At 43.4% G+C, this 23,775-nt stretch overlaps 1 protein-coding gene and 1 long non-coding RNA gene across 2 annotated transcripts in view; one reads left to right on the top strand and one right to left on the bottom strand.

Annotated features, from left to right (window-relative positions):
- The window catches only part of C4H4orf19 (chromosome 4 C4orf19 homolog), a 41,367-nt gene extending 19,965 nt beyond the window's left edge, over window positions 1-21,402 (bottom strand). The window contains exons 1-3 of the mRNA XM_048072927.2: window positions 21,132-21,402; window positions 2,970-3,019; window positions 335-425 (exon numbers count right to left, since the gene is read on the bottom strand). The gene's annotated coding sequence lies outside the window, so the exon portion shown is untranslated. The remainder of the gene's footprint in view (window positions 1-334; window positions 426-2,969; window positions 3,020-21,131) is intronic.
- On the top strand, window positions 11,368-16,139 carry LOC106039113 (uncharacterized). The gene is made up of 5 exons (XR_010831020.1): window positions 11,368-11,742; window positions 12,218-12,395; window positions 13,602-13,714; window positions 15,026-15,164; window positions 16,004-16,139. It is a non-coding gene; the product is annotated as an uncharacterized lncRNA (long non-coding RNA).
- Window positions 21,403-23,775: the final 2,373 nt, after the last annotated feature.

Genomic DNA, 23,775 nt, shown 5'->3' with positions numbered 1-23,775 from the left:
TTTCTTCTCTTTTACGTAGTGATAGCTTGGAAAACGGTTCTTGTTCCTGCAAATTACACTCAGACATCTTAACTAAATACTCTTTTTTACCATCGTCTTTGCTTAGCAACATCCCTTTTGAGATATTCTTGGAAACTTAATACTTGTCTGATGTGTACAACAGTGTTCATAAATCAAGGAATGTCGCCACATCCTGCTCTCTTACATTGTTTAATACTTTTCATATTATTGTTTCTGGGAGAGAAGCACAAAGCCTCACGCACCCACTCACTCCAATATATTGCAGGACACAACTACAAATGACCTGAGCCCCAGCCTTTGGAGCACGGCTTACCATGGTGGTGCAGGTTGCCCCAGCGCGTGAATCGCATCCACATGTTTGTCATGGACCCAAGCAGCAAGGAGCTTTCACATTCCAAAATAACCTGGAATTTAAACAAAATCATTAGGCTCTCTGTACTTACGTTGTAGAAGCTCCTATTTGCATTTTCCATTTCATTTGGTTGCTGAAAACAAGCTATTTCAAAGTCATATAGTCAAAATCTAAGTGCAATACCCCAGGCCTGTTTTGGCATAGCCCCTGGGTACGCTTCAGGTCCTGAGCATGCTTTTTGCTGGACAAAATTAACATTTTGGGTGCCGTAAGCAATTATTTCCAGATTTACCTTCCCGTTCTGCGGTTGAGTCCTTTGCTAGGCTTGCTTTTAATTTTTTTTTTTTAATAAAGTTGCATTTGTAAATGCTGGACAGCTGATCTTTCTCTGATCTACATACTTTCCCACTCCATTAGGTGCTCCCAGTGTGAAGTTTTCAAGCACCATGCACAGGTCCTGTGCTGTAAAATGTTGTGTAAAGCCAGCCAGTACTTTTCATAAGAAAAGAGCCTTCCTCACCCTAAGGATCAAAGAGGAGCAATGTCTGTGTTACTGAGAACAGCGATACAGGCTTTGACTTATTCTTTCCAGAAGTCATAACCTGCTCCTCCAAGCTGATCTGGAGATAGCTGACTGTAGACATTTCTTCTTTTCTTTTGTTGGTCAGAAGTAATAGAACTCAGTGCTGTCCCCAGCATTTTCAGAAAAAATGTTCAGCTGTCATCCGTGGTTTTAATTTATGCCCTGAGACTTGCACCCCCCTCACAGTTTCCTTCCCTGCTCTGTTAGCCTTGGTCCTGCCCCCCCTGTACCTTTGTGGTATTGTTCAAATACTTTCTCTGCTGCAAACTCCAATAGCTTTTAGGGGGATCTTTTTGATCATTTCTACTCATCATCTCAATTCAAAGTTCAGTGGAACGAACCTCTGATTTACATGCATTCTTTGTGTTTCTGCCCATGTGTTTCTCTGTAATTGTTTGCATATGGTTGTATTAATGTGCTCTTTCCTGAAGACAAGCTGAGACGGGTTTCATATGAGGGATCCTGAATGAAATGTAGACCCACTGCTTGTTCATGGTAAAACTGTGGCTGACCTTGCTAGGAGCGGGATCAAAGCCTTTAAGAGTCAGTCTGTTGCAAGATAATGAGAGGGAGAAATGTTGTGAAATCAAAGCTGAATTTGAAAATCCTAGATTGTTCCTGTGAACGCTTAGAGTCCAGAAACAGCCTTTCAGCTGTGGGACTGCACACTTCTCCCCGAGGCTCTGTAGGGACGAGGAACAGTAGAAATGTAGAGAACTGAATGTCTTGCCTAACTAGGGAAATTGAAGAGGGAGAGAAATGAGTAGTCAGTTTTCTTACAAAAAACACTTAAGAAGTCAAATCGGGTTGAGGTTAGTTATCCTTGCAATCTTTTTTGCACTCAAAGAGATTTCCAAGGCTTTTAATATATTTATCAGTACACTAGTTCCTGAATACTGTCATTGTGTTTCTTGTAAATATGAAATGTGTCACTGAAAACAAGAAATATGGAAACAGGTGAGATAACCACGCATCAGTTAACATGTAAATGAGCACGTTTTAATAATTCTCTGAGATCTGATGGATCTGCTTGATTTGTGGAGAACTTGAGCAGTAACAGAAAAGCTGTTTCCCGAGTAGTGAAAACAAGCTGATGAGAGGAGATATCTTGATCCACAATTGAAAATAGAAAAAGTAGGCTGAAAATAGAAAAAGTCTTCCAGAAGAGCCCTGTGGTCTTGCCATTTCCTGGGTGCATGGGCTGAGCTTCCAGTTGCCAGCAGTACGGGTTGAGTTTTGCTCAGTTTGTTGTAAACTGAAAGGTCATAAACTGCTAGCGTGCTGAATGGTAAGAAGTGGTACGTTCAAATAAGCGTGGGGATTTCTGGAGAATTATCGCCTTTCCATTAGCTAAGACAGCTTAGGATGGTGCCGTCTGTTTAAATGATCTTGCAGTCCATTATCACGAGTCTGTTGGTGTCCAGATACAGGTTCTTAGCTGTAGCTATCTTTTTGTGAGGCCACTTTAGATCTCTGGTGAAGAGAGAGATTTTTATGTTCTATTTGTCCCACTGCTTTTGCAAATCATGCTGGCTACTGTGTTCTATCTCTTCCTGGCAAGTAATGACCACGAGCTGTTTCACATGGTGGTATCTGTCATACAAGGTTTTCTGCTTCCTGGACCATGAATCACAACAAAATAAATTTACGTTTTATGAAGTGTCATGAAGAATCATAAACTACTTCATTGGAAAGAACCTCTGGAGTTCATCCTGCCCAACATTTACACAGTGGAGGTCAACGCAGGTCTACAGCTTTCTGCAGAACATGCAACACCTACGTTTAGCTCATTAATGCAGGGGAAGCTTTGATCTTTATTGGCAGTGTCCGCGACAGCAGCAAACGCTGGGCAGGTGGTGCGGCGTCAATAAACTCTGTCTATGTTTGTGTAGTTCTTTGTTAGCAAAGATCTCGCAGAAGTCTAGGGTGAAAGTTCAACATCTGAGGTTTTCCACTCCTGTAAAAATTTCCTGTTCTTAGATTGGGCGTTAAATTTGTGTTCCAGTTCCTTACCTCCAGATTTCAGCCCAAAATGCTAGCAATCTGTCTCCTCTTTAAAGAACCTGGAAGAAGAAAAGAACATATTGAGGTTTTGCTGAATATCGGTATTGACATATATTGTATGTGCTGTGGCATCTTCCCTCTAGAAAAAGTTTCTGTTCTGTTCTACTTGTGGCGATTTATCTGGGTCTGTTGTTAACAAGACAGTTTATCATTGTTGCAATAGATTACAGTTTTTCTCAGATACCATTTGTCTCTCATTTTAAAGTTATTGTCAAGATGACCAAAATAATGAGTAGATAAGCGATGTCTTTTGAATGGGACCTTTGAGAGCTTCATCCTGCCGGTTGCTTGGGCACAGAGATGTTCAGGTACCCGGCTCCTGCAGGTACTATTCAGCCAGCACTGAGAAGCCGTGTCAGCGGAACAGACAGTTTGTTGTGTGGAGCACCTTCCTTTGCTTTCTAGAAGATGAGGATATGCACAGCCTTTCATATGATCAGAATCTGAGAAATCAACCTACCCAGATGCTTAAAAATTAATTAGGGGCAGAAAGAGCAAAGCCAGCTCCTGGTTCCTGCAGCTGTCAGTGCCCATAAATCAGCTGTGTTTTTCCTTTTGAAACAAGGCAAGAGCATGAATTTAATTAATGGGTTTGACTTGCTCTGGAAACACAGAGTAGTCACCCTCTCCACACCTTTCACAGATGCTGCAAACATACAAATGTTATTGTGTATTTACTCATGAATGCCTTCCAGCATCATTGTGCTAGACACAGCTGAATGCCTCAGGCAGGTGGCAAGCCAATGACTGCAGCAAAGCCTTGTTCTTTGGGCACCCAGATCGGAGCCACAAAGGAGCAGCAGGTTGGAAGTGGCACTGCCGTGGTTCCACCCGAGTTCTGCTCAACAAAGGCATCGGTAATGGCTGCTGCAGAACACTGTGGGGAGAACAAACGGTGGGTTTGGGCTGCTTTGCATGATTGGGAATTAAATTATTAAAAAAAAAAATCATGGAAATATATCCTACCACTTTGTTAAACAAGCAGACCCAAAAGCTTATTCTAAGTTGTCCATGAAGTGGATCATCAGGAATCTCTCTGACTGTATTGTTTGCTTTTTCTTGTATTTTTAATTCTTGTTACGTGTAAAGAAACACAGAAACTGTCGAACTTGATCAGACTCAAGTTCAGTCCTGTAGTGAGCATCAGATACCTCTAAAGAAGTTGCGAAAATGCCTGTCAGGGAGATGCTATTGTGCAACTTTTACATCCATCAAACGTGGCTTACATCTCTTGCGTTTGAAGACTTACATTATTCTAAAAGTTAAATCTTTTTTAAACTTATATTTTATCTGGTCATACTCCCTGTTGTAGCATAAATCTGTTGTTTTCCCTAGAAACCTTATTATATTATTTTTCCTCAGAGATAAATGTATAGATACCAATCGCCCAGGCCAGTTATGCTAGAAGAATAATTTTGTTTGCTCGATTTTGAATTAGGCCCTTTTTTGATCTGTTTGGGTGTTTCCTGGTATTTATATTAGGTAACCCTATATTATATAAAAGGATTATATATTATCCCTTTAGTCTACAATGCAGTATATGTTTTCATTGCCTCTCTCTAGGCGCCTAGAGAACTTTGAAAAACGTATACTACAAAACACAGCTTTTTTGGAATAAACAGTTTTTCAGAGCATTATTTGATCTATACGGGTTGGTGGTTTTGTCTAGTGTGGATGTTTCTGAGAGGCTGAGTTAATCTGCTAGCAAAGACATTTGAAAAACAATAGAGCTTTATTCAAACACTGAAAAGTAAGCCTGAAGATAGGGAAAAATGGTTGAATGTTGCCTTTTATTCCCTGTGTTGCCTACAGGTGTGAGAACACCCTGGAAGCTCTGGAACAGGATGGCGCGCACTCTGCTCTGATGACTTGAACCCTGAGATGTCGTGCTAACACCATCAGTCCTAATTGTTTGGTCTTTCTGTCTTCCTTAAATCTAGGGTTTGGGGGCAGGACCTGTCTGGGGATTCCAGGAGAATCAGGCCTCTAAGTTTCAGAACAAGATTACCAGACCTGCGATGAGTGCATTTATGAATATTTATGTGGAACTTAGGATTCAGAGCGAGTGTTGAGCGCAATCTGCTGCACATTTTAATCAGGAAAAAACCTCAGACCTCTCTTCCTTTCCCTGACATACCTTGAAAAGATTCACAGCTCTCAGTTTTTAAACACTCTTGCCAAAACAAGAACATCCATAACAAGTTTCAGTCACAAAATGGGACTTCATTGCTAAGTTTAAGTGTTTAAACGCACTTAGGACTGTACTGGCCAGCCCCTGACATTGGTGATTCTGGGAAATGTTCACGAAGAAAGCCAAACACCAGGCAACGGGTGTGCTAGGTCTTTGTGTTTGTTATAAGAGAGCATTTTTTCATCTAACTGTAGAATAAATATTTTAGCTTTCTCTATATATAGCAGCTTTAACCAAAAGACTTTAGCCATTTCTTAAGTTAGCATTACAGCTATACCTGGCAGTGCTTTATCGTGTAAAATCTTCATCAACCCAATTTTATCAGCACAACTGCCTGTAAAGGCTGTGTTGCATGCTCTGGGATCCTTCATAAGGATGGTGGAAAAAGGAAATAGTCTTTCCTGCTGTTGGCCTGCTCTCATTATTGATAAAGCCCATTTTCAGAGTAAGGAAAGGTGGAAGAGGCTGTGTTTCTTCTACCCTTTTTTAACATAGTTCACAGCACACGTTAATGTGCACCCAAATTTATGGCAGCTTAACCTTCGTGCTGCATGGTCTGCCATGGATCTGCAGTCCCTTGGTGTGGATCTGCTGCGGATCTTCTCCTTGCTTGCATTTGCTGGGGAGCTTGTGTCCTCTACGTTCTTACAACAGATTATTTTACTGGTGGGGGAGAAGGGGAGGTAGGTACACTGCCTGCTTTGCTTTTTTCCACTGCCTTCCTTAAAATTGTCCGGTGCCTCTGATGCGCCATACATTGCCACATGCAAACGTGTCCGTGTGATTAGCCAGCCTTGCCAGCTTTGATCTGGGTTGCAGCTATCTTGCTTAGGACCTGGATTTTGCAAGCAGTACTCCCAGACACCCAGTCATCTCCCAGCCTCTATTTTCAGGCAGTGGTGACAAAGCAGAATCTAATTTAGATACAAAAATTCTGAAGGTTTCTGAAGAGCGAATGTACAGTCATAAGCTCTTCTGCAGGCAAAGAGCCATGGGGAGCCTCCTGTGGAAATGGGATTTCCCTCCGTTCACATTTCTGAGGATGTGGAAATGGATGACACTAAATCCTGGGTTATAATTTAGACAGTGAGAAGATTGCAGACTGATTCCATAAGTAGAAAAATCCCTTAAGTAAACACATAATGTCTATAATCCTGTCAGTCAGAAGATTAGAGATGCAGTCAGATACTAACTTATATAAATGGCTTAGCAGCAAAGATTGTGCTAATAGAGGTAAGAAACACACTGTGCTGAAGGCCAGGGAAATGGGGGAACTCTGAGGAATGGTATTTCCTGTATAAGCAGACGGTGTAACAAAATGTTCTGAGCTAAACATGACTCTCCTAGCGCAATATTTGAGATAACTGTCGTTATGTAGATTGGTGGCTGAAAGCAGCCTGCTGTGCTCAGCTTTCATTCATATATTTGGATAACATATGCAGCCTTTAAGGCCCCAGCTTCAGAGTGGGACTCGTTCCTGCAGTTCCCAGTGGTGTGAATATCGCACTGATGTAGCCGAGGAGCGAAGCGACGTGGGGTAGCGGCGCTTCAGCTGCCATTTTAAGGATTCAGTGCTATCAAACACAGCCTTGGGAGCAGGCTTTCCTGATCACTTTTGCTATGTGTGTAACATATGTTCCTTGTTGCTGTGGTGAGTGCTTGGAAAACCCTACATCACCAAAGCTAGTTGTTTTATTTTTTAAGTACGTATTCCTCCAGGTAGAAAGAGCAGCTGTCCCCAAAGGTCAGAAAATGATACCACCAAAGCAGTCAACAGCTCTTCCCTCATCTCCTCCTGGGCTGCATGCTGCTTACAACAGACCAGGACCAGCCTGCGGTAGGGTAGCTCTTCCGGGTGAGAAATCTAGGTGTTTATCATAAACCTTAATTGCATATAATGGCCTTAAAGGTACATAAAATCTTGCCAAAGGTAACTTCTGGTCCATTTTCAAGTTCTAGCTTCAATAATGGCAATATTTGCAGCCTCCAGCCAAATGAAAGCCCAGGAGAATGTATCAGTAGAGAGTCCTCTGAGCAAAGCAGGAAATAACCAAGATGAAGACTTTGAAAACAAGAACATTTCCCTAATGTGGTCTTTAAAGCTCATTCAATGTGGGTAGCAAAGGTGTTTATCAGGCAAACTACTGCAATTCAATTAGACTGACCTAATTTTCACTCCTGCTCTCTCTGCTGCAGATTTCCACGCTGATACCATTTAGCTTTAAGACCACGCTGTGGCCTGGGTGAGACTTGGGTTACAGCACCGCTGACTGCAGGAGTTTAAATACAGGAGCTGCTGTCAGAAGGGGCGTCTTGTGTGCGTGTTCCTCTCAGCTGAGAAAACTGAAGGAGGACTGTTTCGGTTTGGGCAGATGAAACTCCTCTTAAAGGAAAGTAAATGGTCTTGTAGCACAGAGCAAATGCTACTGGCTATGATTTATGCAATTTGTATACTTTTTAAATTAAAAGTGGAGGCTATAGGCCCATTCATCTATATTTTACATCATTATCTTTGTGCTGACTGCTCACAGTGACACACAAAATGGCACACAAGTCTCACTAAACACCTATCCACTTAGTTGTGTGCATCACATCCCACAGTTAGCAGAATTGCTTATGCATTTCAAGCAGTTTTATCTAGAAATAGAAATTCTTACTGGGCATTTCTTCAGCAGCATCTGTTTTCTTTATTTAACTTAATTAAAAGCTGCTTTAAAATGCATTGACGACATCAACATTTGGATAAGATTATGGAGTGATGGTTCTGGATTCCAAGCCTTTGAAATATAAAAAAGTTCTTTTCGAAGCATGAAATTACTTTTTCTTGCAACCTATTCCTTAATTTAAAATTAATCCTATGAGAATGATAGTCCAAGCATCTATTTAAGACTGAAGCCTTGTTTGCCCACAGAAATGGCACTGTTGTGAAGCAAGAGTAAACTAATCAGCGTAAACCAATTTTAAATCAGCGCATCATTCTTATGTAGAAAATTGCTTCAGTTTAATTCTGCCAGTGCAACACCATGCTTTCATTAGCGCAGTGTGTGTAGTATGCAGTGCTCTTTCCGTGAGCAGCTCCGAGCAGCGGGTTTGCAGCTGAAGCAGTGCCACTGCAGCACCTAACCCAGGCTGGACGCTCGCCTCTCCTCTGCTGGGACACCCACGGTGCCCAGGTCCAGACTGGGCTTGCCACGTGTTGGCATGTGCTTGCAGTCTTCACGTGCAGAATTGATACAAAAATGTTAGCTTTAAATGATGAGAGGAATCCTCTTCGTTTGCAGTCTTTGATTACATCGTCTATAAAGAAGGCCTCAAGCGTAGGCATTTATTATTCTGTTGTAGGCTTAATTTAACTAAACTGGTGTGATTTGTATGTATTCCTGGGATTGTAAGGAAACAATGTGAAGCTTAGTCAGGAGTCCTTTTGATTTTACACTGACTAATGCTATGTAACATATTTTGAATCAGCTTGACTTAAGTTTTGGGAGGTGGTTAACGTCTAGCAAAGGCTTGCATTTTCTGCGAGGTACAGCCATTACTGAAGTTAAGATATTCTCATCAGATAAGACTGATACCAGTCCTTCAGTCATGAGATCTGTTTCTCGCAATGGATGGCTCTCTGGATTTTACAACCATCAACTTTTTAATGTTAAAATCAGTTAAAATTAAAATCCCGGGCCTCGGTAACACATCCCAAAGCCAATATTGACACTGTTGTTCTTTTGCAAATCACCTTTAATTTAGGGTCTAAGTAATTTACATGAACTAACATGAATATTATTCCCTATAATAAGAACTACTTTCCCCTCAACTGCTCAAGTTTCTGCAGGCCCTACTGGTAGGAATGTCTGTATGGCCTGGGAACACTGGAGCACGTAGGGGGCTTTGTGGTCCCTGACTTTTTCTGTTCCTTGTCAGTCTGCAGGCTGATTGCCAAAGACCTGAGCTTCTGTCCTGGTTTGGATCAGTGTGCTGGTAAGAAGAGATGGTGAAGTGACAGGAAAGGGGTTGAGTTTCTGATGGAGACGCAGATAGCCAGCCAGATTCTATCAAATCCTGCCTTGTTCATGTCAGAAAGACACTAGAAGTCATTTCAGCTAAGATAGACTGGCAAATCTGCATAAAAATGTAGTTGTTACTTTCCTAACCCTCCTGCTATCTGATAGAGTTTCAGTCTACACGGCTCATTGTGGTGAGGCGTGGAAGGTGTCTGAAGAAATAAGATATTTTTGTCCTTTACAGGCTTTTTCACACTATGTTATCTAGGTTATTACCTCTTGAAAACCTTTAAATGTATCAAACTTATATTTTTTTATTTCCTCTATAGCAAAGCTTTCTTTCAGTAAAAGTCATGTATGAGTGACTTGTGGTGTAACTTCCCATCACAGCTAAATTTCTGTGATGCTGAACTGCTGCCAAGAGACAGCCCTACTCTCACCAATTTCTTTGAGCTGTTCTGTATGTGTGAAAAAAGAAAAAAATATATATTTAAAATTCATGATGGACAAAAGTGCCCTCTGGGAAAAACAAAACTAAAAAAAAAACACACAACAATCTGCTGTGGCTAAAGCTTCCTCTGATCTCACAAGGTGAGAAGAGCCTGTGAACCAGATGCCTTAAAACCATTGCACCATCCTAGGCAGTTGGAGTGGGTGCCAAAATGCTGTCCCCTTGGACATTGGCTCTGGACACAGCCTCTGGACCAGCAGCTGTGGGGAGGTTTTCCTGAGAGGTGAGAGGACACAGAGGCAGCACTCCACTGATCTCCTCCTTCCTTCCTCAAACAAGAACTCTCCCTATTCAGGTGGCAAATAATAGCGAGAAAACAACAAGGGAGTTTGCGAAACTAAAGCCACTGTTTAATTTGCAGTGCCTGCGCTCTTGTGAAATTGGGTGAAAATGCCAGCCCTGCTACAGAGAGGCGGGGAGTGGAAACCCGTCGTTGCTATTGCCTCCAGAAAGGAGTAGATTGTGTGTAATGTTTTACAAAAGAAACAAAGTTTGGTTAGCGTGTACTACTTTGAAAGATCCCTGATATTAAATATATATACATATACACACACATAATACATTATATTTGTAACATATATATATTGCTTTTTCATATAGTAGAAAGTTTTACAGACATGAAAGGGGTGGAAGCTTGGAGATTCAGGCTTAGGGAAAAGACGTCTCCATGGGCAAAGTCAGAGGAGAAGGAAACAGGTGGCAAACATTAATATTAGGGTAATTAGCTGTGTGGGTTGGGTGGAGCAATGCTTGGGGAGGACAGCTTTGTGGCTAAGAGGCCTGGCAGCCTTCTTGAGGCCCTGCTGTGGGCACCCTGGCCCCAGGTGGGCTTCAAGAGCGCGGCTCTGGCCCCCAGCTCAGGCCACAACCAGCTGCCACCCTGCTGTGCTGTTTGGGTTATCTTAGTGCCTGTTATGTGCTAGGTCTTGCCCCACAAAATCGGTGTTGCTGCTTAATGTCCTGTTACTGGATGTGACGGTGGCTTGCAGGTGGCAGATAGCCTTTTGTCTGAGCAAGGCAACTTGATGTTCGTGGGCCTGCTGTTTCCTTGGCCTCCAAGAGCCCCTGCTGCTGGGTGAGCTCTAGCCCCCCTCAGGTGCATGGCAGGCATCGGACCCCGCTGCTGCCAAGGCAGCAGCCCCCACACCTTGTGGGGTAACCTCCTGAGGTCACCCATCCCCTGGGATTTTAGATACCAGTGGTATCTGCTTCCTAAATCCAAAGGGATTAAAACTCGGAGTTTTTGCTTCTCAGGGATGGCGTGTCCTTTACTAATCCACAGAATGGGATCAGGCTGTTCAGCCTTGCTGTCCCAGCAGCAGCAGATGCCAGAAGTCTGGATCCAGTCTGGTGCCTGAAACTTTCTATTTAATCTGGCAATATTTAAATAGGGTATGTCGTACAGGTGGCTCTGTGACAGCCAAAGCAACACGGTCTTTATCACCTCCGGGGCCTGTAGATGCTGCTGTAACACAACCAAGGAAACCGTAAAAAACTGAAGGCAGCTGTCTTGTTCTTGATGAGCTGATCTATGAATTACCTACAGCCCTGTTAAAAGGGGAAATCTTATATGGCAGCTGCGTGACAAGCTCCTGGAGGAGAGGGGCAAGGCCCTGAAGCACGGTGGGAGCTGGGTGATTGCGCCCTGCCGGTGAGGAACAGCTCCCTTGTCCAGGCATCTCGCCTGAATGCTTCAAAAAAGGGCATTCGTGGAAAGCTTTGTGGCAATCAGTTGCGATCTTTGCTTCCATAAAAAGGTCTTCAGGCCTCCTGGAAAGCAAAAGAAAGGCATGGGGAAAGAAGAAAGGTGAAGCCCAGGCTCTGCTTCAGGCATACCTTTGTTACTAGGCCTTTCATAAGTGCTCATTGACTCAAACGTTAAGCCTTGTTTGTGTGGCTTTTTGTTGGACTGGAAACACTGCCTTTCTTACTGGGAGCAAAGTGTACCGACTCGGTGAAGAGATTTTCTCAAATCAGGCTTTTCCAGGTTTTATGGTGCTCTAGCCTTTATTTTCTACACGGGTATGTTATTTTTTTCCATGGGAGGAAAGTAGCAAAAGATCTCTGTGTGGGAAGGTGGCATGGGAGGAGGGTGAAGATAGCTCTGCAGACAGGCTTCTTTCAAATACCACCCTAGAGAGACACTGCAGGTTTTTGGAGACCGGGCTCCATGTGGTAGGTGGGAGGGGATTTCTGTGCTATTGATTAATTCCAAATTGTGTGGGATTTTCTTGGCATAAATGAATGGGGTCTTTGCCAGTTTAAGCTTAATTTTCCTTCTGTCAAAAGAGCTACGAAAGCTATGTGATGAGGAAGTTTTGAGGACAGAGGGCTCCTGAATCTGCAGGGCTTGATGGAGTTAATCTTTTCATTTGCCCAGCTTTTTCTGGGCGGTAGTATATTTACTCATGCAGTTTCTGTTGCAAAGTTTCCAGCAGCCTTATTCAAGAAACCCTGTATATCTCCTGGAGCACAAAGGGCTTTTTTATATCTTCAGATATTACGCTCCTTACCGGGGATGCCATGGAAATGAGGAAAACCAAAACAACCAGCATAAAGTAGAAATCCTGCACCTTAACAACAGAGCCTTGCACAGATCGAGAAACAGAAGGCCAAATTTAGAAAACAGGTGGCTCTCGGTGGACTCAGACCTTGGATTTGAGATTTTGTGCCAGGTGAGCTATTCAGCTGCATTAACACCGTGCTGTACAGTGAGCTCTGTGGACAGAAGAATATGGCAGGCTGTAGGAATGTGAGATAAAGTAAAATCGAACAGGGCAGAAACAGTCTGTTTCACTGAACAAAGAAATCTCAGTCTATGATTAACTTTATTTCGAGTCAAGAGTAGAGCAGATCTAGGCTCTCTCATGGCACGATAGCGAACAATACAAGCCCTGTAGCAGGGAGAGCATACCACGACTGGATTATCTGCGCTAAACATACTTCAGAGAAGTTCCGTCAGGTTTACTTTATCCTGACAAATGCTCATTTAACGCAGTCGTTACAGCAATGCAAACCACAGGTTTGCAATAAGCCATGCTTGTGGGGCTCATCTCAGACGCTGGCCTTATGAAACAATTTTTGTTAGAAAATTTGTTTTTTTTGCATCAAGCTGCAATGATATGGAAAATAGAAAAGAATTTTATAAGATTAGAAGAATCAATGATTTACGGACTCCAACATTGTGAGACAAAGACAATTTAACATGTTTGGCAGCTTAACAGGTCTGGGGGAAAACCATGAAACTTGTGTTCCTTGTAAGGCAAGCAGAACTCTTAGGGTAAAGAGTTTATGTTGCTTTCATTGTTTCAAAGGAAAATTAAGTTAAATACAGAAAAAAATGGCATTTTGTATGCCTGGCAGACTGGAAAATATTTTGGGAAGATTTCAGTTACAACTGGATCTTCAAAGTGGAACATAAACAGAAAGAAACGATACTGAAGCCCGTTTATAAATAGCTTGAGTTTGCAAGAGTTACATCTTTGGTTTCTTACTGCTAGTCTAAAGTGAATCCTACACAAAGGACTAGGTATGACCCACAAAGCGTGTGCTATAAATTTGTTGCTCAGCCAAATGTATTTTTTCTTGGCCAAACTGAAAGAGAGCACCATGAATTAACAACTCAGCCTCCTGCCCGAAGACAGACTAGAGGGTCTGAGAATCAGAAGGCACGGGGCTAAGGCATGCACAGAAGGATGGAGTGGAAAAATAAATGTAAAGACTGGAGAACAATGTACTTGGTACAGGTGAGGCTTTGAAAGAAAAGATTGTCTTTGCCCATCTTAAAAGCAACAAGTTGTTGTCCTGTATAAAAGCACTGGTAATATTGATCACTTTGATCATGATTTCTTATCCTTGCTGGTGTTTCATTGGATCAAAAGACGACGCGCAGCTAAGTAATACAGCTTGCGCTGGGACACCTGGAGAAGACCCTTTCCTCTGAAGAATTTGATATGTTGTGGGTGCAGAGATGACATACTTTGTGGACAAAGAGGTAATATTGTTAGTTATGTCAGATATTGGTGGTCCACAGTTCAGATGACTGCCAGTACTAGCATGTAGGAGTACCAGATGTTTAGTGGTATTTCAGCGAGTGGTAAGGCTCTGCTGTGCCTGGCTTAAGCAGTTTTTTCTGAGATTATTTTGCAGGCTGAACTGCTTAGACCTGTTCAGCTCTGGGTATGTTTGAGAAGGATCAAATATGTAGAATAAAAATAAGAATAATTCTAAAAGAGTCTAAGCCATACACATTGATTTCTTTGTCAGGCCATACCTGTATCAGACAGCTTTCAGTTCTAACACAGCCTCAAAGATATGTAGCCTCATGCACCCGGTGCCTCTCTTTTTATTTTCATTTTTTTATTTTTTGTCCTTTCCCTCCTGTTCCATTCCTCAGGACGCTCCCGCTACGTGGTCCTGCTTCTACATAATAAGTGTGGGAAACATGCTAGGATATTTTTTTACCTCATTGTTCCTGAACGTTTCACATGAAGAATGGTGGGCAGAGAGCAGAAAAGCAGAGGATGGTTTGGGCCATGGTTACAAAGCACTGTGAAAATGGGTAACAAACCTTTTAAAACAGAAAGATACAGAATACACTAAAACTACTTAAAGCCACACTCAAAAATCTTCAAGAAAAGCCTCTGATACAATACCTTAATAAAGACCCTGTCATGTGATGTGACTTTTTCTCTTACACGAGTTCTTTGCGACTCAAAGGGTTTTTCTTTTCTTTTAAATACTGCACTTAGATTAATGTGTAAAGCATAGAGGTAATTTAATCTAGAGCTGTTTAGAGCGCCTGTGAACTTTTCCATTTGGTTATTTTAAACCAATTTCCTTAGCAGACATTGAGTGGTGATGGGTGGCTAAGGGAATGATTTGGCGCAATGATTTTGTGAACAAGAGTGAAGTGTTTTTATGTTGTGATTACAATAATTATTTCTCAGCAGAAGGCAGGCCCAAAGCATTGACCACGGCATTAAAAAGGCCCCAAAATGGCAAAGATATGGTAACGGTGAGATAGCAGTGAAATACAGATGCATTTCTGCAGTATTATTGCTTATCTTGATTGCATTTGCAACCATTTTCAGTTTCACTGTAGAACAATACTTGAAAGTTATAGAAAGGTATTCATTCCTCTGAAAGACTTAGGGTTATCTGGAATCAGGCCAGCTGAGTAATCCCTTTTTTTTTTTTTTTCCCTTTTCCTTTAATCTTGTGCAAAAGAATGGGCTGTATTCACCAAAAATTATCAATGGAAATTGCACAATTAAGTCTGACTTGTAGGACTCTGCCTTTGCAGCGGAGCAGCTCCCGATGCTGTGCGCTGACAACATGCTGACATTTCCAGCAGAACTCCTTGTTCCAGAGAGCTTATGCCACGGCTATAAACGGTGCGTCTCAGGTAGCTCCATCGTAAGGCAAACGTCTGCTGCCTGTGGGTAAGAACCTCATTTATTGGCCCGTCTGACATGCTTCCTCATGATGGGAGAGTTATTGACAGTAGGCTGGGACTTTAAAGGGTTACTCTCTGGAGGCAGATTTGGCTCTTAGAGCATTCAGGAGACTTGGATTCAAATTCTGCCTCCAGCATGGGGCTGATTTAGCTTCTTGCTTCTCAAACCTGGTCTTCCCCCATACAAAATGTGGATATCAGTGTGGGTTCTGAGCTAAACGGACTCACTGTCTCTCTCCAGGAGACACATCCAGCCACATTGTTTTCAGTGGTGCCACAGTGAAGCTTTATTGTGGAAGGATGGCAGAGAAATGAAACAAAACTAATGCTGTAGTCTGATGAATGCATGATGCTGGTATTGGCCATGAAAGCATGCAGCTTTCCTTCCCCTAGCACAAGCTCTTTGTCTTTGCTCTGTCTCCTTAAGAGGTCTTAGGGCTTTTTCATCATCTGTGCATCAGCAAATCTGTCTGTTTATACTCTACATAAACATAGAATGGATGGAAACATTTTTATGGAAGGTAATGAATTGGATAATTGCAGTGATCATTAGTTTTTAATGTATATTGGTAAATATGGAGTAGCCTTTTAGCAATCTGAGCGTATTCATCCAATGCAAGGAAAAATATTCTCAAGTGATTTCAATTTAAAAAGAGATGTTAAGGATGGAAATGGGACATTGTACATGGTTGTAGCGTCTCAGGCCCCTGGAGGCCTTCAGTTTAGGGCCGATGACTGTAGCTTCTGTTTCATTTACATTGCAAATGAAATCTTACGGTATTTTTCTTCTTTATGCATGTTTGCCTGTGAAACGGTGCCTGGCAGTTGAGTCTGTATCTTTGCTGTACAGACACAGCCTGTTCACTGCTAACGTTCAGCGGAGACACGCACGCATTCAGGCTACAGCAACACAGGGCTGCTATCAAGCCATGCAACATCTGCTGAATTCACATGGGGAAAGGGAACATGAAAACAAATACACAAAGGGCACAGCTACTGAGATGGTAAATATTGTTTTTTCCACACCACACCCAAACCAAAAATAGAGGTGGAAAGGACCTTAACAAAGCTTTATTCATGTAAGTGGAAGATGACAGAACTGCCTTTTTTCTTTTTTTTTTTTTTCTTTTTTTTTCCACTGAGCTCTACACAGTGAGCAAGACCATCAGCTTACTTCAAAAACCTGACACCGTCCAAGCCTTACGCCTGTTTTTCTCTGAGTAGGTCAGAAGAGTACTTTTACTATGAATAGATCAGAGGAGTAGCTCCTTGGAAATAAACCACGTTAAAATCACCCAAATCAGATCGCTATCAGACTTGTGTGCTGTAAGAGGAGTAAGAGCTGCTAACACTTTTTGGGGCAGGGGGAAGAATCTGCAGGTAACTTGGTCCCGGAGCTGGGACGTGCCCTGGTGTGGGCAGGGGCATGGAGGGAGAGATGGGGAAACTGGTGGGCTGTTGTCGAGCTGTCAGGGCACAGGCCCTGCTTTCTGCATCCCTGACTGTTGCACAAAGCTCAGCTGCTTAGTAAGGTAGATAATGCTGGACACTTCCAAACCTGCTGCTGATAAAACAGAATTGCCAAGTGGCTGGGGGATGAAGGGGGAAGGGAATGCCATAAATACAGCTCAGGCAGTAAATTCAACCATTGCAACAAATACAGGGAGAGGATGGACTTTCAGAGGAGGAGGGGACCCACAGCCTGGCAAGTCCCCAAGCTCCGCACATCTCATTTGGGACACTCCTGCCTTAAAGCAGCCTCTGGAGCCTCCACATCAAGAGTGCATGGGCATTAATCGTCTGTGGGCATTAATGCCAACCTGCCTGGGCAAAGTGCCTTTGCACCCAGGCGCATCGGGCTGTGTATTTTCCTCCTGGCCTGCGTGTGAGGATTTGACACTGCTCCCACTGGAGCCAGTTTGACAAGGTCCCAGGGTGGACTCCAGGCTGAAAGGTTTTTCAGTTGTTTTGTGGGTGTGTTTCCTGTTTCACTAGGGGTACTCTCCTCCTTGTTACTCAGCTCTTGCAGAAAAGCACATTGCCTGCTATAGCAAGGCACTGGAGCTTGTTTACATAAAATCAGAAGATTAACTGCTCTTTAATAGCAACACACATCTTTCTTTAATAGTTGGGGAATGATTCAAAGTGGAGCCAGGCCCATTTGGTAACGCCAAAAAAAGTAAGCTGCAGGGAGATGGCTTATTCCTTTCTCCCAAATGGAAAAGTAACTTATGTGAATTAATAATAGAATATTTGACCACAAATACTTTTCTAACCAGAAAGCATCTGCGGCTTTGCAGCAAACATCTGTGGTTAAAGTGAAGAATTGGAAGTTAAATAAACTTGTATAGAAACTGCAGACAAAAATGTCACACACAAAAGAAAACGTAGGTCTTCCCCCCCCCCCCCCCCCCCCCCGCTTCCTGCTGTAACTGATTAAATGTTTAGTTTCCAAACAATGTATTCAGCTCTTAATAAAATTTTAAAGTTCCTCCATATGTCCAAGTGAAAGTGACTCAGAGGGGAGCTCAAGGAAAATTGCTGTGTTGTTCCCTCTTGGCAACAATCCCTTTTGACCTTGCTACCAAAACTCATGTATTTTGTCCCTTTTGATATCAAACTTTTAATAGGTAAAACTACATCATGTTTCATACCTATTCTCCATGGCAATACATCCTGCTTGCCAGCACTCTTCTTCAATAGCTCAGCAAAACCCTAAGTTTTCCATGCATCATTGCTTGCACATGAAGCGAGCACACTCAGGGGATAGTTCAGGTGTGAGGAGGCCAGGAGCTGGGACCTGGCCTCCCGCTCTTGGTTCAGCCGTGCCCTCCCTGCAATGCGTCTCAACGCTGCACATCCACTGAAGACCAGATGTTTCACTGTTTCATTTCAAATGGACCCCCCATGGGAGTGCTAGAACAACCAACCTGTGCTAAAAAAAAAAGCCACCAGTGTATTTTCTCTCACGAAAGGAAGGAGGCCCAGAGATCGTGTACATTTTTTCCTGTTGTTAACTTTTTTTGGTGGAAGTCTCATTCACACTCTGCTGTAAGGTGACTCTATGTAATCCTCAGATGAACAGGTTTTGAAGGAGGAATTGTAAGTTTGAAACAAATATTTATTAACTGACTAAATATCATCATATGTCAGTGTGTTGCATGTGTCAAGTCCCATGCCCACCAAGTCAACGGTGAAACAGTGGCAGTGCAAGACATAGACAATGCCAAGGCCGTGTCTGACTGGATACTGTGCAGACACAGAAGGCCACCCCTTCCCAAAAGACCTGAAGGAAGGCTTTCCTAAGGTGGTACGATAGGATGGAGCCAGGGGAGACCCTGGCCTCCTGTGTGGGCCCTGCCTGCTCCAAGTCCTCCTGCTCATTGTTTCTCCACAGCGGGAGGGAAAGGATTGCACCCCAGCCTGTATGAGGCACCTTGGCTTTCAATTAGTTAAAGCCTTAGAGCAAATACTTGTTGTAAGTATTTCCTTAAGATCTGATAAAAACAACTGTGTGTTTAGAGAAGGGCCTCAGCACTCAGAAATGTTTACCTTGCTTGCTGACCACTTTCTAGCAGGTTTTCTGAGGAAGACACAGTTCCCTTCACTTGCAAGTTTTGCCCTGTCTTCCCACCTACCTAGAGCTGCGATAAAATCAGGTTGATGATTTTCAGTATGAACCTTAAATCTGGTACAAGTTTCCTGAGATTTGCAAGCATTTGTGAAGAGGTGGGTTGGCTTTTGAGCAGTGCTTTGCTTAGCTTTGGTTTGAGGGGAAAGAGAAAACTATTCCAAAGTTGTGGAAGTGTTCTTGTTTCTATGTTTGCTTGATTTCTCCCCAGGATCAAAGAGAAAAATTCAGTTGGGTTTCCGGTGATCTCAGTTTCCAATCATCTCTTTCCTTTCTTGTGTATGAGAAGGAAGTCTTTGATTTGTGTGTCCTCACCATGCATGAAACAACGCTACATTTGACTATGCTGATGTGACAAACCGAGATAACAGGTTGGATTATTTCTCCAGAAATTAAATCAGTGCAGATTCCTGTAATGACTGTAAAATTGTTGCTGTAAAGAACATCTGAACTGCTAGAGTGCTAGCAGCACACTCCTCACTTGTGTTCCTCTCCTCTGGAAATGAGCGACTTCTCGCCTCACCCGGTGCCTGTTTGCCCACAGAGTAACTTTAGCATTCCTTGTATCTCCCATCCTACAAAGACATGTTGTGCAATCAACCTTCAGCAGCTTTAGCTCCGTAGCTATTAAGTGCTGGCTCTCCGTGACCCACCGGATTTGTACAAACATTTGTTAAAAGAGACTGGCTGAGGCCGGCTGTTCCTCCCTCAGCAGGTGCAGCCTACAGGTGAAAGCCTGTGTCACAGAGCGGCTGTTTGGGTGGGAGCTCGTGCCTTCCCCACTCTCCCCTTATATTTCAGTTTAGCTTAGCAAATAAGAGTTACTGAATAGGTTTTTAAAAACTAATTTAAGCTCAGAGGTCAGTCACAGTAATGTAGAATAGTTATGTTAAAGCGTGGTGGCTTCTTGCTACATTCGCTATGGCGAACTCCTCTGCTGGGAGGTGAGCAGGTCTGTGGGCTTGGTAAAAGATTTTTGATGTCCTGGGCTGGACAGACCAGGCCAAAGTGGGGTCTTGGCCCTTCTTGACATTAGACCTACAGTAGTTCGAGATGGGCACTCTGGAAGTGCCTGACTGTTTATTTCTTTAAGCACTAGTAATAAACTTGTTGGGGCTCAACCTTTCTCAAATGTACTTGAAGTACTGGTAATGATAAAGCAGAGAAAGTTGACAGCTTATCAGAAGCAAGGTGCTGTAGGTATTGTTATTCTCCACTTCTTATTGGTATCCACTAGCATTACGTGGGAAGAGGAAAAAGAGATGGGTTTTATAGAAAAAACTGAGGAAAAAATACATTGCTTGCAATTACCACCCAACCATCGTAGGAGTAAAACAATAAACACCGCTTGCTCCTTTCATGCAGTGGCAATCCGCAGGGGGTGGAAACCTTCTGATGCACTCGAGATCTTTGAGTAAATATGGATTTTGTAGCTCTACAGAATGTAGTCTACAACTAAAATCCTATAAAGGGATGAAAATGACGAGTTTGTGGAAACCCGCCTGAAAACAATTACAGTTTAGAGAAAAACTGTGATGAGAAAAAGGTCTTTGTGATACAAATACTAATGCTGTACCCCAGAAATATCCTTCAGCAAAAGTTAAAAAAAATAAACTCCTGCAATTTTGCCAGCAGCTCTCACTGAAACTTTATCACTTACTGTAAAAATGGCTAAGCTTTAATACAATTTAAATTCTCAATTAATTGGGTTTTAACTGACTTTCTTAGTACTCCCCTATTTTGTAATTTTCTCTGCTTTTATAGAGCACTGAAAAACTGAAGAACCCTCCTCATCTGCCTTTCATTTGCTTTTGCAAGATTTTTTTTTTCTTTAAAATTCACCAAATTATAGGAGGAGAACTCAGAAATCATGAAAGTCCAGCGAGGAAGCCACATCCACTAAAATACGCTTTCATTGAAGGGACTGAAACAACGTGCAATTCATGGCATAAGTAAAGTCAGAAGAGCTCTAAATCCCTTTGATTCAGACATCAGACGCATTAACACCCCCTTCACCTCACATACTCTAATGCAGCTGTTTCAATAACTAAGAAATCTTAAAGAAATATGACTTTACCAGCAGTTACATCCTGTTTAAGAACGTTGTTTTGTTTGGATTTCTGCTGAGCCAACTGTGTTTCCGAGCATAAAAACATTGCTGATTCTACAACAGGTGAAACAAGCGGGGTCAGGTATTTTCCAGATAAAAGTATTAGATTATTGTGAAAGCTGAGAAAGAAAGAGTGTACAAGATATGCCCTGGAAACGTTTTCTCTCGAAAGCACAGTGCTGTAAGTTTAAAGGAAAGAGAACTTTTCCTACCTGTAGCTTCTGTGCTGATCAGGAAGTGTAGCTTTTTTCTGATTGCAATCTTCCATGGCTTAGCGTGGCTTCTGCATTTGAATGTTAAATATGTAAGAATGCCTTGTTTAGCTTGGGAGTTCGCATGACCTCTTAATGAGACACTGTAGTTAGTGTCATTGGGTATTAGGGCGTCATGTGACTGCAGATGAAAATAAAATCCTTTAAAGTTTGCATTTAATACTTCCTAGAATCTGTAACCCTTTACCTGCAAGCTGGATAAAAACCTGACAGACCTCGCTGCTTTCTGGCCAGGGTTAGAAGCAGGACGGGAGAGAGAGCACGTGCCAAGCAGTTCCCTTCCTCTGGGACACTCGCTTACGACCACAACAAAGTCCAAGGCTGGCAGTGTGTTAATGCTGTCATTTGCATGTTCTTCAAATTAAATCTCCCCATGTCACAAGCGGTGCTGAAGGGCTCTGGCAGAAAGTTCCTCTGTTACATCAGAGTTTTGCCTAGCAGTGAAATTTAATCCCCGCTGTGCTGGGTGATGCTCCATAGAGGAACCCGGCTTTAAGGAAGGTGTTTGCAGGCACCCCATAATATTTACTGATGAAACTTGCTGACTTCCCTGGGCTCCTTTTGGTTTGGGTGTGGTGTTTCCAAATGTGCTATGGAAGGTGTTCTGCTGCCGCGACCCAGCTGTGAGAGTGTTCCCTGTGCAGGAGGTGAGATTTAACTTAAGCAATATCTGCAGGCGGCTGGCTCAGGTGTTTCCCAGCTGTAACCTTAACGTGCATCAGTGTACCTGGAAACTGTAAAAAAAAGCCCTGGAAAAACCTGGCACCACATTACATCAGCTCACTGCATGGGTCCCTGGCTGGGGGGCCAAAGCAGCGCAGGCAGAGGTAGCCTACTTGATAACACTTCGGAAATGTTCTGCTAAATCCTCTGTCTGTCTGTGGTTACGTGAGGTTACTGAAGCGGTTATATGTGGTTCGGCTGCTGTACTGGTAGGTGTGCTGATTTCACCCCAAACAATTGTGGACTTAGGGTTGCCCCCCTGCCTGGCAGGGCTCGGAAATGTGCCGGAGTCCTGCTTGCCTTCCTCAGGCAAAGTATTCTGCTAAAACCCCACTTCATCCACGAGCAGGGTTTGCCTTGTGTTTCCCCTTCCATGCCTCGCAGTGAGCTGAATGTGAGTCTGCCAAACTCGTGTCCGGAGCGGGCTGGGATCCTCAGGCCTGTGCCAGGGCAGCAGGAGCACCGACTGCACCCCCCAGCCCCGCGTGGTGCCAGGTGCAGGGAACAAATGCATAAAGGCTGCTCCGGGTACACTCGTTTTAAGCAGAGCTGTGTCAGAACATAAAGCCAAACAGCATCCGCAGGCTGGGGGTTAGCGAGCTCCAGCAGAGCTCTGCAGCAGCTCTTTGGCAGGTTTTTTTTTTTTTTTTTTTTTTTTTTTTTTTTTGTTTAGGATATTCCTGTTGAGAAAGCAGTCTACCTAGAAAAATTACAGCCCGAGAGGTTAACTTTGTAAGTTCAGATACCATCAACTTTATCTTACAGTGGGAACTACTGGGCTCTTTCCAAACAGACAGTAGAATAATGGAGACAAGCAGCAGCAAACCATCCTATTTAACTGATCTCCTCTTTTCATCTGTGCGACAGGGTGCCTGGATTTTTGTTTCATCCCTCACCTTGTGAGTGTTATGTATTTCACTTCGAGTCTGTTGACTAGAACCCAAAATGCACGTGGAATCAGAGCGGTGGCATGAAAACAAGGAGATGATTTATTTATCTCTGTTGCATACTTCCATAAAAGTAAGAGCTGCGCTGGGGTGGTGGTGTTGTGTGGTGAAAGCTGTGCTGGCAGGAACATGTGGACGTGCCTTACATCTGCCTTTGTATATTCCCTGCTCAGGCTGGAGATGGGACTGCGCTGCCACAAAGGCACGCACTGTAGGTGGAGGCTGTGTCATGGCTCGGTGTAATTTGGGGGCTTTGCAAATGGGACAGGAGCATCCCCACCCAGGCAAGCAGGAGCAGCGTGGGCCTGGGACAACAGGGCAGTGGAGGCAGAGAGAAGAGCTTGCTAGGAGCAGATTGTAACAGTTGGTTTGGGAACCACTTGTGATTTTAAGAGGGTATTCTGCTGGAGTGGATGTCTCGGGAGAAGGTTCTCTCACACTCTTCTGGTTATTGCCCTATGTACTCAAGTAAATTTACTGTTGTGTAGATGAAACTTCAGCATTCCATAATGAAAGTCTCTTTTCCAGAGAGGGCTGGTGGTGCAAACTGCCCCTCCTGGAGAAGCATCTGGTACAGTGCCTCATCCTGCCCTGGGGAGGATCATAGAATCACAGAATAACCTGAGTTGGAGGGGACCCACAAGGGTCATGGAGTCCAACTCCTGGCTCTACACAGGACTACCCAAAAATCAAACCAGATTCTGATAGCACTGTCCAAAGGCTTCTTGAACTCTGACAGGCTCGGTGCTGTGACCACTGCCCTGGGGTGCCCAGTGCCCGAGCACCCTCTGGGTGCAGAACCTTTTCCTGATAATCCAACCTAAGCCTCCTCTGCCCCAGCTCCATGCCGTTCCCTCGGGTCCTGTCGCTGTCCCCAGAGAGCAGAGCTCAGCGCCTGCCCCTCCGCTCCCCTC

Source organism: Anser cygnoides, chromosome 4 (genome assembly GCF_040182565.1).
Source record: "Anser cygnoides isolate HZ-2024a breed goose chromosome 4, Taihu_goose_T2T_genome, whole genome shotgun sequence".
In the NCBI taxonomy this organism is placed as follows: domain Eukaryota; kingdom Metazoa; phylum Chordata; class Aves; order Anseriformes; family Anatidae; genus Anser; species Anser cygnoides.
This window is presented reverse-complemented; position numbering and strand designations above follow the sequence as displayed.